This window comes from Meles meles, chromosome 6, assembly GCF_922984935.1.
Source record: "Meles meles chromosome 6, mMelMel3.1 paternal haplotype, whole genome shotgun sequence".
NCBI lineage: Eukaryota > Metazoa > Chordata > Mammalia > Carnivora > Mustelidae > Meles > Meles meles.
The window spans coordinates 97526678-97541677 of record NC_060071.1 but is presented as its reverse complement, the minus strand read 5'-3'; the positions used below and the strand labels follow the sequence as shown (position 1 = coordinate 97541677).

At 36.7% G+C, this 15000-nt stretch overlaps 1 non-coding gene across 1 annotated transcript; it reads left to right on the top strand.

The window, feature by feature from the left end:
- Positions 1-14448: 14448 nt before the first annotated feature.
- LOC123945262 lies at positions 14449-14587 on the top strand. Its single transcript, XR_006819139.1, has one exon. It is a non-coding gene; the product is annotated as a U4 spliceosomal RNA (small nuclear RNA).
- The last annotated feature ends 413 nt before the right edge of the window (positions 14588-15000 follow it).

Genomic DNA, 15000 nt, shown 5'->3' with positions numbered 1-15000 from the left:
GGATTTTTCTGGTTTAGTGTTTTTACTGAGTCCTAGTTTAAGGATCAAACTGTGGGACTTAGACTGGATGGGAAAAACAAGAGTATGGAGAACTGGATGGGAAATTAAGCCCAAATCTCATGGTTATAGTCTGATGAGAATAACTCATTTATAAGTAAAGAGATGATAGCTATAGATATGACAGAAGTATGTCACCTGTGAGCAGGCTTGGGAAGTTCATAGGTATGGGTAGAGTAAGTAATAGTACAAACTGTACCAAGAAGTTAAGAAAATTCCCAATAGTGTTTAATTAACATGTAGTGCTCTTGATTGAATAAGGTAGATCAAAGGAAGAAGGAGAAAAAGAATATGACAGAAAGGGGGGGTTCAAAACCCCAAAGTGTTGTAGGTAAATTTTGGTCTTCCTCCAATATCCTCTCAGATGCCTACTTCCTTACATATTGCTGGTTTTCAAGCATTGAAATTTCATTAAATTTTCTGCAGCCAATAAAATATTTTTATGCCTGTTCAAACACTTTCTTGATAGTGGTATTTATCTAACATATTGAAAAATTTTTTAATTTCAGAAAATCTTTCAGTTTTCCTTATCAAAACGTCATTGCTTAAGATAGCAAAACAATGAACATTCATCATTTATTTCCTGCATTTCTAAACATCTTTCAGGCCACTGTGTGAAAATATATTAATATTTCTCTTATAATACATTTTTGTGGTACATTTCAAGCTGCAGCAAGGGTGAGGTTCCTAGAATATATCTTTGGCTTTTAGGCTGAACTAAGAAAAGAAATATAATGTTTTTAAAATTGCCTAATTTTAAAAGTACATAAATACCAGCAAATACATTAACCATATGATAAATATGAATATAAAAATAACTTTTATTTGCTGTGTAGTTTATATCTTAAAAGCAGACATGAAATGTCACAATATTAATTATGTTCTTTATTCATTTGAATTCTACTGATTTCCATTAGGGCATCTGACTGAAGATGTTTACATATTGCAATTAAGTTTTTCTCCTGAATAGGAATTCATTCCAAGGACCATCACAAAAAAATTCTACCTCAATTAATTTTTAGGCATCCATTTCTTGTTAGATCTGTTATGCTTGATGTTGAATGATGCAAAGTATAGCCTATTAGTTCTTTACTATTTAAGTAAAGTTATACTTGATTTATAACATGATAAGCCACATATATAATAATTTAATTTTGCTTAGATATGGTTTCATACTGTGTTAATGTGACATGTACCTATAATGTACCATATGATTTATTTCAATATTCAAAAGACTATGGAAAAATTTTACTTTAGAAATCTCAAAAACAGAGAAAAAGTATCTTTCTTTTAAAGCTAAAGGAACACTTAAATTATCTTCATTTACCAGAAGAATATAATGGGAGCACTTTTTAAATTTTAAGTGATTAACTCTAAAGAAAAAAGTAGGTAGAAAATTTCTCAAAAGAAAATCAAAGCTTCATATTTCAGTGATTACCTAAATATTGCAAGAAGATCATTTTTGGTGAGTAAAATATCAAAGTGAAAATCTCCATTGACTAAAGTAAAACTCAATACCTATTCTTTTTTTTTTTTTTTTAAGATTTTATTTATTTATTTGACAGACAGAGATCACAAGTAGGCAGAGAGGCAGGCAGAGAGAGAGGAAGGGAAGCAGGTTCCCTGCTCAGCAGAGAGCCGGATGTGGGGCTCGATCCCAGGACCCTGGGATCACGACCTGAGCTGAAGGCAGAGGCTTTAACTCACTGAGCCACCCAGGTGCCCCTCAATACCTATTCTTATCCACATGATATTGAGAATAATGATAGAAAACTTCCATAATTTCTTTTAGTGCAACCATTTAGCTCAGATTATGCCCTATAGCATATCCTTATACCAAGAATCACTTATCATGCCTTGTCTGGTAGAAATATAATTGCCATCTCAAAGGTAAGTTTGGTAAATCAGCTTAATTTCATCTGCTTTTGGTAAAATCATCTGATATTTTATAAAAGAAATTAAAAATAAAAGGGACACAAACATGGGGAAGATAGCTATGTTCATTAACTTGACTGTGCTCATGGTTTCATGGGTATAAACACATGTTAAAACAGGTTTGGGAGATATTTCATGGGCCTTTTGCATTTCTGCATGTCTTATCAGCAGGGGCCCTGGCAACATTTGTTCCAGGCTACCTTTTCAATAGTGGTTGAATAGTGAATAGCCTTGGCAGATAGAGATGTGTCTCCCTCTAAAGCAAAGGGCAGGTTGTTTACTGTCTGGAGTGATAAAGATAGCATCCTCCTCTGGGGCAAAGAGCAGGCATGCATACTGTCCATTATTAAGATTTGAGCTCCCTCTGCTTGGAGTTTCTCTCTGTAATGCAACCCATGGCATGCACCTTTTTGACATCACCCTTAGGAATGGAGTTTTGGGAACAAGATACAAATCCTGATACTCTAGCCACTGTACTGCTCTAAGGAATAAACTGGCATTTGTCTGTGACATGGGAATCATGTGTTAGCCTCTGTGAATCTATGATTGCCTAATTTGTTAGCTTTCATGTATGGTAAGATCTCAGCTCCTTCACAGTTCTTGGAAGTTTTGGTGATCACGATGGGATACTGAAAGAGATAACGCTTTCTGGAAAAGAAGAATGAGGGCCTCATGGATGATAAGTAGGATTTCAGGGAATTCCATGAAGGATTGATAGCAGACATGTTGAACAAACTGAATGGTCAGCGAGTCAATAAGTGATCTTCCACTTTATTGCCAGTTAATGAGGAAGAATTTGGGAGGTTGTGGCAGGCTGAGTACTAGGAAGTAAATTGAAAGGCAGCTGTCTGAATGATGCCCTGGTTGTTTCTAACTCTCCTCTGGGTGGGAAGACTTTCTTGTTAATCTGGTGGCCGGGCTCCTATCCACCCCATTATAATAACTATTATTAAAACTCACCTTAGGGGAACAAGGAGGTTCTGACCTCCATTTGACAATAGGTAAAGAGAAACACTTCTATCAAGTGTCAATGGAGGAAAATTTGCAACACCTATGGGTATAAATCAGAGGATGGTTAGTGCTTGGTTGGTTTATTTAAGAGATGAGGGGCAGGGGTGTAATGCTTGTTAAGGAAGATTGGCAAAACCAAGGCCCTCATATGACTTAATACCTCCTATGGACTGTTATGTCAACATTAGACCCATTCAAAGATTAAAATAAACATGTATTGGAGGGTTTTTTTTTCTTCTTTTTCCCTAGTGGTTTATGGTTATTTAAGAGATTCTTGGGTTTTGGGAGGAAGTTTCACCGATAAAGACAAATTCCTGTGGGAAATCATAGATGAGGCATTAAAATGTATTTGAGCTTATATTGATGCAAATTGGTATCAAAATACTTATGAAATGACCTGCTGGAGAATGAGAAACTAAACTGAATTCTTAGATAAATCTTATGGTTACCCTGTAGCCCTAGAAAACTCCTCCAGCCCTTGTGTTGAAACTGGGCAAGAACTTACGAGACATAACCTTGGTAATGGAACTATAGATGCCCCAAATTAAAATGAATTTCTTTAAAGTCACCTTTGTGTGTCAGGCTGGAGGCAAGCAAAGGCAATAATCTGGTACCCCCTTGTGGAATGCAGTGTGGCTGTTGTTAAACCAAAGTATCCCTAATACTAAAATAGATGATGTCAGCCATGAGGATCATGCCACCTGATATACAGTCATGAAAACATTAGCAGATGAAAAACATTAGAAGTGCATTTGATTGAGTCATGAGCTGTGACACTCAAATTCTTGTTTACTGGTCCAGAATAATTTTTTTCCTTCCTCAAAAAGCCTTTGCCATTCCCTGTCTTGTTTACTTTCCACCTCCACCTCAGCTCCTTTATGGGTAAATAGGGATGAGGCTGAGGGGTCTCTCTACCCTCAGGAGGAGCAAAGGACGTTACCACTCATCTAAGTATGCTAGGAGCGTCAGGGAGGGGAAGAACTCAATCTTATATGATATGATTACACTATTTGATACAAGTGTCCCGTGTCTTGAGGAGGAGATGATGCACAGATTCAACTAATTGAACTGGAGAAAATTTAGAGTGGGAAAGGAAAACTAATGTAACCTCGTGTGTGTGTCTGGTGGGGGGGGGGGGCTTTGAGCCAAGTTATTGTACTGTTTTTGTTGCTTTTCTATCTGAATGCATAATAGAAATTGGTACAAATATGGATGTTACTCCCATCCCTTAATTTCCAAAGGGATTCTAATCAGGAAGAGCTATATGGAGAGAAGTGATAGTACTTTCGGGATCCCATAACCCTGATGACTGCTTTGAATTAAAAGTCACAATGACTAATGATTTTTTCCAGTAGGAGCCTGTGGTAAAGAAAGGCATCTTCCAACCACAGGCCCACCCCTTGGGGTTTTAGATGTATCACTTTCCTTGCATTGATACCAGCAAGCCCGTTTTGAAAAGCCCTGATTAGCTTACTGCTAGGTTCTTCTTAAAACTGAATGTCTGACCCATGGAAGTCTTTGGTTCTCTAACCTGATATTCTATTTTGACCTGAGTCAACTCAGATTCAACAACTAGTAAGATGAGAGGGGCCCCAAAATTCTCACTTGTAAAAAGAAAATGGTATATTCAAGACTACAGTGGATGTTGTCTGAGCAACATCCTGGCTTTATATAAAAAAGTGACAACTGTGCTTTTGGTGAATGGGGCTCTCAGAGGTTTTCCTATACACCCAGGCCTAGTTCACTGGTGGTTCATCTAAACTGAAATCACAAGGTGTCCACTGGGCTACTATAGTTGTTCGGCTTCAACACCAGCTTTGTAGAACTGAAAATGGACATGATTACTCTGCAAAGTGGGCAGAAGTCAAGGCTACTCTCATACCTCTGGCCCTTGATAAACCTTGTTATATCTTTACCAACCCTAGACTGCCATGAATGTCCTAACTGGTACTCTATCACAGAGAAAATTATGACTGGAAAATTAAAGACACAGCCTGTGAAACTATGGAAACAAATTATAGCTGCTGATTGAACTGTCTGGGTCACTCATGTAGGTGCCCATGATAAGGGCTCATTCTATGATGAGAACAGTGACAATTAAGCTATAGATCAAGATTACTTGGCTCAGATTATCATCCTTGCTTCCTGGATCCATGACGACACATCATAGACTGGGCACAAAGTAGACTCCAGTTTTCTGATATAGAGGCTGTTCTCACTTAGAAGACTTTTAACTTCTGCCAAAATCCCAAGACCTTCATGGTTTTTGACTTTTACCATAATCAAACTTTAAAAAAAGACCACATCCAAACCGTGTATGAGTTTTCACACAATAATTTATCACTTGCTTGATTGATACATTAAATGTTACTTTAATTGGCTCTCACAGTACTGAACTAAAATATATCTGATCAAAGACTTCTCTTGAGAATTGTATTTTAATTGTTACAAGTGGTAGACATGGGATAGTCAAGATGACTAGAGGGAAAGAGCAAGAGACAAGGAGGCAGCTGGCTTGGGGTTGAGACTGGACTCATCACAAACAGGTTATGTGATCTTGAGGAGTTCAGACCACCTGACTAGGCTTCAGAAACATCATCTGCAAAACAAGGGGTTAGGTGAGATTGTTATTCTATGGGCTTTTCTGTTGTGAGATTAAATTACTCTCTGTGAGAAGGATTTTTCCCGAGTTAGCTTTTCTTATAACATGGATTTGAGAGGCAGAATCTTTACATATAGAAAGAAGTTCCTTTTGTCTGCATTGCTTCCCAGATAATTTTTCCCTCCCCAAATATGTGTCAACCCAAAAGTTTTTTCTGTCAATCTGCAAAACATGGGAAGTATAAGCTCTTTTTGCTCTTTGTATTTTTTGGGTCATAAATTAGGCTTTGTGAAAGTGCTCAGTTACCATGGTGATACCCACTAAATAAATGTAAAGGAACAGAATTCTCCCTTTTGAATATAATTTATGTATTCATAGCACATCAAACATGCACTAGATTCATTGGCTTCTTTAGCATCAAAAGTACCTGATGATAATGCCAAATTTATCATACTTTCTTCCCAAATGAAGCAGGAACTAATGATAAGAAATGTTTTGAGATATATAATAGAATAGATGCAGATTTAAAAAAGATGTTTGTGAATTTAAGAAATCTAAACTATATAGTGGTGGGAAAGTATATAGTGTATACCATCTGATGTATATAAATTCAATTCTAATCTTATGTTTCTGGACCAAAACACATCTAAAGAAAAGACTTCTTTTAGTTCTTCTTTATGTAGTCTATCTTTTCAGAATAAATTCTATTTCCTTTTTGAAAATATAAATGAATAGAAATTGAGATAGTTCTAAAAGCATATATGAATTTGGGTGCTATTTAACATTTTCTGTAAAATGCATTGTATCTGGTATCTCCTAAAACCACATTAGGAGTGACAAATGACAAACCTGACAGTACCCTAAGTTATTGTTCATTTCTTTTTGTGGGAATGAATTAAGTGACTTAGTAAACTAGGGGAGGACTAGTAATAGTACCCTGAACTGGTTTTTAAATTTTAGTGAATAAGAAAAAAATTTATTAAATTACAATAAGATGTAATACTTGTAGAATACAAAAGAATATGATTTAGGAGGAAATTTAAAGTTTGTTCAAATAATGTTAGCTGTTATAAGGGTCATAAGTGAAAAGCTCATAGAAAGGATGTAGTAAAAGACTATTCAAAATTTCATTGTGGTTAAGTCTGTGCAAGGCATATGGTGGGAAACTTTTCTACTCCTGATGCTTCCTTTCATGTGGAGGGAGTAGGTTAGCACTTCCACTCTCTGCACTCCTGCATTCCTCTTCCATAAAGGGAGAGGAATAACTTAATCTGACTGGTGAAGTTGGAAGGGCAAATTGAACTAATGGAGATTAGTTCCCTTTGCCTTCCCTTTGGGGGCTAACTGCCCACAAAAAGCAGGCACACTCCTGGCATATTCTTCTGTGTTGTTTTAGAGTTGTGACCTCCCATGTCAGAATGTTTGATGAACTCCCAGTGCTATGACTTACCAGGGTAAGTAATTCTGTGATTTAGTCGTAAGGAGTCCCAACATTTTCAGATTCAACTCATATTCTATAATATCAGTTTTGTAATAGAAATGATTTTTTATAATTACCTTGACAAAGAATACATAAAATAATTTTCATCTTCAAGATTTGTTTGTTACTGCAGCAGAGTCTAGTCAAATGTGACTAATACAACACATTTATATATCTGGTAGTTCAGATAGTTCTACTTAATGACATTTAACATAATTATCTATGCAATTCCACTATTTTATTTTTTTCTTTTCATTTCTGACTTGTGTTTCCAATTCCTTCTGTTCTATAGGCACTCATTCTAATGCACTTTTTTAATGGCCTTGAGTATGTATGTACCATTATAAAATATGATTCATTGTGTTGTGAATATTTTCAAATTTACATAAATGTTATGTATGAAGAGCTATGTAACTTTTTCCAATTTTTACTTTTTTTCACTCAAAATAAAGTTGCTGCATACATATATCCAGAGATTTGCTTCTTTGTACAACATTTGAACTTCTGATAGACTTGCTTCAGGAGAGCAGGGAAATGTTTGCGAACAGAGTTGAGAAAACAGCAAATGCTTAGTAGTACTTATGTGCAGGTATGAGTATCTCTATTAGACGTTTTCTGGCTTTGTTTTTGTGTATCCAGCATGTGGTGGGTCTAAGGAAAACTTGCACGTGAGCTGGTTAGGTGAGTCTAAATTCAGTTCCAGGTGCATGCAGCTTTTTTGTCTGTTTTTTCCTTTTTGGTGAATTTGATGATGAAAAGGGAAGGAAACTGAAACACTTAAGTGAGAATTAGGAAATAGACACAATGGGAAGGCTTTTGGAGTATTGGCAAAGAACCAGGAATTTGAAAAATATGCACCCCCAACCCTTAAAGCCACTGATTGACACATGAAGGAAACATCACAGAAATACATACTATAGTATCCATGGAACATGGACTTGAACAATGGGTATTTGATCAGCACTAGATATAAAATCCTAAGATCTTGAGAGAGAATGTTTATATCTCAAAAATAACTTTTGTTTATTGAATACCTACTGTGTTCTATGTATTTCACATATATGATTTTATCTTTATACAAATTCTGTGAGGAAGATAAAGTTTTTATTATCATTTTATAGCTGAAGAAGTTGAGGATTCATCATTATTAGAGACAAGCCCAGGGTTTAAAATCAGTCTGTTCTTGTCTAAAATGCATGTGCTTTCTAGTATGCAATGGTACCTCTCTGTTTTAAGAGAACATTTTCAGGGATTTCTCCTTGCATTTAATACGTTAGAGCACTGCTGGCATGCAACTTAGAGGTGAACAATTTACGGGTACCTGCATAGCTCCGTCTGTTGAGCCCCTGATTCTTGGTTTCTGCTCAGGTCATGATCTCAGGGTCTTGGATCAAGGCCTGCTTTGGGCTCCGTGCTCAGCCCAGAGTCTGCTTGAGGATTTTCTATCTCCTTCTGCCCTTCCCCCTGCTTCTGTGTGCATGTGCATGGTCTCTCTCTCTCTCTCGAATAAATAAATCTTTTTTTTTTTTTTTTTTTTAGAAATGAATACATGGCTTGGAGACAAGGAAGTGAATGAAAAAAGGAGAGGTGGGTTAGCATTGAGTTGGGGAAAGTGAACTTTGTACACCCCATACAGGGTGGGATTCAATAACTGTTGAGTGAAACTTTGCTCAATGAACCACAACAGAACCATACCCATGTGTCATTTGTAATTTGGTGTGTATTTACAGAGATTACTTGTTACTTAACCAAAGGCACTTCCCATTACATGCTTTTAATTTCTAAACTAATAACTTTGTTGGCCATTTGAAGTCCCAGAGTAAATGCACAATCAAGCAGTCAGACAGGTATTGGCAAGAACCAAGTGTACTCAGCCAGGTATAGCCACTAAACTATGTTTCTGCTGAGCATCTAGGTAAGCAACCACTTTTGAAATAGAGCCAAAAAATGACTTTTGTATTCTTTTTGATGATCAGGACTTCTAATTTCCTTCCTTCGTTCCTTCTTTCTTTCTTTGATTTTGTTTATTTATTTGAGAGAGAGAGAGAGCACAAGCGAGGCGGGGGCGGGCAGAGAGAGAGAGAAGAAGACTCCCCACTGAGCAGGGAGCCCTATAGGGGGCTTGATCCCTGGACCTGTGGGGCTCCATCCTAGGACCCTGGGACTGTGACCTGAGCCAAAGCGATGCTTAACTGACTGAGCCATCCAGGCACCCCAGGTTTTTAATTTCTATATGAGTAGATACTGGAGTGTGTCCAAAATATCTAAGCCACATTATTTCTTTCATTTGTTTCTTTTCTATTTCTCCTTCCCATCTTTCTTTCTCTGGTCTCTGTTTCTCTTTTTAGAATTTCTCTCTTATTATTTCAGTAATTAGCAAGTTAACGATAAATTTTACTAAATGCATTACTGAGACTGTAGAAGGAGGATTTAAAAGATACTCCCATTCTACAAAAGGAGAGTAATAATTATGTGGTAAAACTATTAGGCTAGTAAATAAACTGTTTAATCATATTATACGTTGAATACTAATACAAGCCTGTGCATATAATATCTGAGGAGGAGAGATAATTTAGGTTAGGATATTCTGGATTTTGCCTCTTTGATGAAAATGTGACTTTTTTCTTCTAAATCTTTTCCCCCCTTCTGGAAGGCTTTTAGCAAACCATTTTCTTACACCAAAAGAAGTAAAGAACTGTCTGAAAGTGAACTCTTTGTCCTGTTCTTTTCAGATGAAATAAGGAGCCTAGTGAGACCATCTCACTGAGAAGTTAAGCTTGATATGAGTCAGAATAATGGCTTATATTAGCCAAACCAGAGGGCTCCAGACCTGTGTGTTGCTGGTGTTTGTATATCTCATGCCAAATATTATATATTTAACTTTCAATTAATTAAAAAATACAGATAAGGGAGGAGGCAGTCATTTAAGATTCTAGATAATACAAAAAATGCTATTTTGGGTCATGTTTTATATCAAAATATAAACATGTGGTACAACTTATTAATTGACAATTTTATCTTTACTCATTTCCTTTTTCTACTTAGGTGAAATAGATGATTTATATATATTTATTGGGAACATACAAAAGACAGAAGTTGTAACAAAGTTTTGCCTCAAGAGTGGGAAACCTAGATATATAGCTTAATCTATTTTTTTTTACTCCATTGCTTTTTGATATCTGTATGAAGTAGAAAAGGGCATAAGGCTAAAAAGTTAGATAACATCTCAAGTACTTTGAAATCAAGTAATCTAATTGAAAACAGTACCCATGATTTTTTTTTTGGGGGGGGGGAGGGTCAAACCCAGAATTACTTACAGAGCAATTTATGATATACTGGCCTGTATGACAATGCATTAAAACAATGATGTGAAAAATACCACATAAATACTCAGTAGTTATTTGATAAATATTTGTAAGTAATTTAAGGAAAAATGAGTGTTAGAACTGCATCCATCATGTAACTACATAAAACTTCCAATTGTTTTAGAAGCTCTGCTAGTAAAATTCAGATGTTCTCCTGAACAGTTGGTATTGTACATGAATGATGACTGATTGGTTGAAATAAAATTCCATTCAATTCACAATTCTTCCCCAATGGTTGTACTGGGAGAAGAGTGCTGGTGAGAATTGGTAATCCAATCCTGTGGGCATGAAATTCTTTATATCCAAAGTAAGATAGTGACAGTGGACTTAGAGAGAGACCTATGGAAGAGATTTTAGTACTGGAATGGGTAGAACTTCATGGACAGTTGAATGCAGCTGCTTCAAGGAGACTCTTCAAGTTTGGGTTTATGCAACTGAGTGGATAAGTTAGAGACAGAGAAATAGCAGGGACAAGGTTTGGGATCAGGGAAGATGAGTTCAGTTTTGAACAAGAGGACCCTGGCGAGTGACCACACATACATTTTTCTCATTTTCTTTCATATTTACCATTGTGGCTGAGTGTTGATAATTTGTAGGTGTTGCTTTTAAGAAATTTTTGTTAATACAGTTGTCTTTCCAACTAGATTGTAAACTACTTGAGGGTAGGCTCCTTTTATATATTTCTCTTTGATGCATTTCTTAGGCTTCTAGTAAAATTCTGCTACAGTAGAAATCAGTAACATTAATTTCCCTACGAGTTATGTGAGCTTTTGATGGCAGACATAGTTCACCAACTATCCATCCTTACATTGAAAAAAAAAATGAAAAAAAATTTTAAAACATGGATAAATAGAGATGATTTTGTAGGGGTTATTAGAAGATAAAATACAATTTAGAAATGTACATTTTAATATTATGCTGTATTGTTTATGTGAATTCAAGAAATACTGTCAATAAAACATTCACACTTTTTTCTTTTTTTTTTTTATTAACATATATTATTAGCCTCAGGCGTACAGGTCTGTGAATCACCAGGCTTACACACTTCACAACACTCACAATAGCACATACCCTCCCCAATGTCCATAACCCCACCACCCTCTCCCTACCCAACCCCCGGCAACCCTCAATTTGTTTTGTGAGATTAAGAGTCTCTTATGGTTTGTCTCCCTCCGGATCCCATCTTGTTTCATTTATTCTTTTCCTACTCCCCAAACCCTCCACATTGCATCTCCACTGCCTCATATCAGAGAGATCATATGATAGTTGTCTTTCTCCAATTGACTTATTTTGCTAAGCATAATACTCTCTAGTTCCATCCACGTCATCGCAAATGGCAAGATTTCATTTCTTTTGATGGCTGCATAGTATTCCATTGTGTATATATATATACCACCTCTTCTTCATCCATTCATCTGTTGATAGACATCTATGTTCTTTCCATAGTTTGGCTATTGTGGAGATGGCTGCTATAAACATTCGGGTACACGTGCCCCTTCGGATCACTACATTTGTATCTTTAGGGTAAATACCCAGTAGTGCAATTGCTGGGTCGTAGAGTAGCTCTATTTTCAACTTTTTGAGGAACCTCCATGCTGTTCTCCAGAGTGGTTACACCAGCTTGCATTCCCACCAATAGTGTAAGAGAGTTCCCCTTTCTCTGCATCCTTGCCAACATCTGTCATTTCCTGACTTGTTAATTTTAGTGATTCTGATGGGTGTGAAGTGGTATCTCATTGTGGTTTTGATTTTTATTTCCCTGAGTGATGTGGAGCACTTTTTCATGTGTCTGTTGGCCATCTGGATGTTTTCTTTGCAGAAGTGTCTGTTCATGTCCTCTGCCAATTTCTTGATTGGATTCTTTGTTGTTTGGGTGTTGAGTTTGCTAAGTTCTTTATAGATTTTTGGATACTAGCCTTTTATCTGATATGTAGTTTGCAAATATTTTCTCCCATTCTGTCAGTTGTCTTTTGGTTTTGTTAACTCTTTCCTTTGCTCTGCAAAAGCTTTTGATCTTGATGAAGTCCAATAGTTCATTTTTGCCCTTGCTTCCCTTGTCTTTGGCGATGTTCCTAGGAAGAAGTTGCTGCGGCTAAGGTCAAAGAGGTTGCTGCCTGTTGTTCTCGTCAAGGATTTTGATGGATTCTTTTCTCACATTGAGGTCCTTCATCCATTTTGAGTCTATTTTTGTATGTGGTGTAAGGAAATGGTCCAGTTTTATTTTTCTGCATGTGGCTGTCCAATTTCCCCAACATCAGTTTTTGAAGAGGCTGTCTTTTTTCCATTGGACATTCTTTCCTGCTTTGTCGAAGATTAGTTGACCATAGAGTTGAAGGTCTATTTCTGGGCTCTTTATTCTGTTCCATTGATCTAAAAACATTCACACTTTTTTCATTTCAGCCAAAAAAGAGGATATAAATATTATATATTGTTCTTTAAAAACTGTATTTTGGGGGCGCCTGGGTGGCTCAGTGGATTAAGCCGCTGCCTTCGGTTCAGGTCATGATCTCAGGGTTCTGGGATCGAGCCCCGCATTGGGCTCTCTGCTCTGCAGGGAGCCTGCTTCCTCCTCTCTCTCTGCCTGCCTCTCTGCCTACTTGTGATCTCTCTCTCTGTCAAATAAATAAATAAAATCTTTAAAAAAAAAACAACAAAAAACCGTATTTTGATTCATATCTCAATATTTCTTTTGTAAGAATTAATTCTTTCATTTTTGCTATCAAACAGGAAATAATTAAAAGTGATGATATTCAGTACTGATAAATGTAGTGGGAATTTTCACTTTTGGGGGGGTTATATGCACTTTTTTTTTCAAAGATTTTATTTATTTATTTGATAGAGAGAGACACAGTGAGGGAGGGAACACAAGCAGAGAGAGTGGGAGAGGGAGAAGCTGGCTTCCTGCAGAGCAGGGAGCCTGATGTGTGGCTCAATCCCAGTGCCATGGGATCGTGACCTGAGCCGAAGGCAGACACTTAACGACTGAGCCACTCAGGCATCCAAGACTTTTAAAATGTTCATTAACTTTGACTCACTTTGGGAATCTAAATAAAATCAAAATTTTTATTAATGCATTATTTGCAAAGATGTTTATAACCTTATGTAATATAATTAAAAATATAAATTAACTTAAAAGTTCAAACACATAGGTTCATTAAATTATATTGACTCTGCCTTCTCTTTCTGTTCTCATTGTGTCCAGCTTAGGGTCCATTCTTCATTATAGTCACTCTCTTTAAAACTCTTCAGTACTGGGGTGCCTGGGTGGCTCAGTGGGTTAAGCCTCTGCCTTCGGCTCAGGTCATGATCTCAGGGTCCTGGGATCGAGTCCCGCATCGGGCTCTCTGCTCAGCAGGAAGCCTGCTTCTCCCCTCTCTCTCTGCCTACTTGTGATCTCTCTCTAAAAAAAAAAAAAAAAAAAAACCTCTTCAGTACTTTTCTTCTTTTTTTGCTCTTCTCCCTAGCAAAATTTCAACTCTGGAAAACTTCACCTACCAGCTTTCTCTATGCCCGTATTACTGCAACCAAGAATTATTGGAGAAAGTCACTCGTCTTTTAAGCTATCTTTCATTTCATCTGGGCCCTGAAAACTGGCAATTCCATTCACTTGCACTTAACAAAGATTATTTCATGCCTGCACACGTCCTCCAATTTGTTCAAATCTCTATTATCTTTATTTTTCACTCTCCTTATTCACTCCTGGGGTTTTAGAGGATGACATTACTGCATACTACATAGAAAAAGTAAAAACTGTTACACAGTAACAACAAATCTATTTATATTTGCACAGTACCCCCCCCTTTTTCTTTCTGATCCCCCCTGTGAAGGATCCCATCTCCCAAGAAAGATGAGATCTTCTATGCGTACTCTGGATTCTATCTTCTTGCATCTTCTCTAAGATCTTGTTCAACTAGTAACTTTATGTTTCTCCTCCCTTTAATCTCTAATTTTCAGCAGACATGTTTTTGAGTTTTTCATTCTTTAAAACAAAACAAAACAGCTTTGCGCAGTGGCAGTATTGTAGCCAATGAGGTTTATCCAAGGCGCGATTATTGCTAATTGTAAAACAAAACAAAACAAAAAATAAGGGATGCCTGGGTGGCTCAGTTTGTTAAGTGTTGGAATCTTGATATCAGCACATGTCAATCTCAGGGTCATGAGACCAAGTCCCGTACATATCAGGGTCTGCACTCAGCGGGGAGTCTGCTTCAGATTCTTTCTCTTTCTCCCTCTACCATTTCCCCTATTCATGTGCTGTCTCAAATCAATTAATCAATTAATCAATAGGTCTTTAAAACAAAAAACAAATAAGTAATCTATCACATATCTCCTTGAATGTACATCTCTTTCTGGAATACCTTTTATAGTCAGGATTCTTAAAAAAAGCTGTCTACAGATGCTGTCTTTACAACCTCACCCCTTATTTATTCTTACCTTTCTCTCACTGAACTCATTGTGGACTCCATATTGTTAAATCCAGTGGGTCATTTTCAATCAAAATACTTAATCTCTTGTGGACTTGTTGGATTTCCATTTTTGGAATATTCTCT